The sequence below is a fragment of the Vombatus ursinus genome, unplaced genomic scaffold, assembly GCF_900497805.2.
Source record: "Vombatus ursinus unplaced genomic scaffold, bare-nosed wombat genome assembly UNPS02009975.1, whole genome shotgun sequence".
Classification (NCBI taxonomy): domain Eukaryota; kingdom Metazoa; phylum Chordata; class Mammalia; order Diprotodontia; family Vombatidae; genus Vombatus; species Vombatus ursinus.
The window spans coordinates 5,403,258-5,403,730 of NW_020949753.1; positions in this window are offsets into that span (position 1 = coordinate 5,403,258).

Sequence of the window (473 nt, forward strand, 5' to 3'; positions counted from 1 at the left end):
AACTTCTAAAATCCCTTCCAACTCTGAATCTCTGATTCTATGTTCCTATGACCTTCCTTTCCTTTCTCTGTGCCTTCTGGATTTTTGGGACTAACTTCTTCCCACTCTGATCATTCCTTAACTGTGTACCCCCCAGTACAGATTTTCAATAGATTATGTATTTGTAATAATTCTCTAATTATTTCCAGCAGATTGTGGACAACCCTGAAGGAACATATCTCTTACCAGACCCATAGATTTGGCATAAAATGGTGTCCAATTCAAAGAAGACCCATTTCCTAACACAATTTGAAGCTATTTGGTCACCAGAACACACTCCCTTTTTGCTTCAGGCTACCTATTAACCTTTAGCTCAGGAGGTCGAATTAGGTCCTAAAATCTTAAAGTCTCCAGTACTGCTAAGATTCCTAGCTTACAGTGAAATAAAGTAAATCAGAGATAAGGCACATTAGCCTATATATATGTCATCTTGG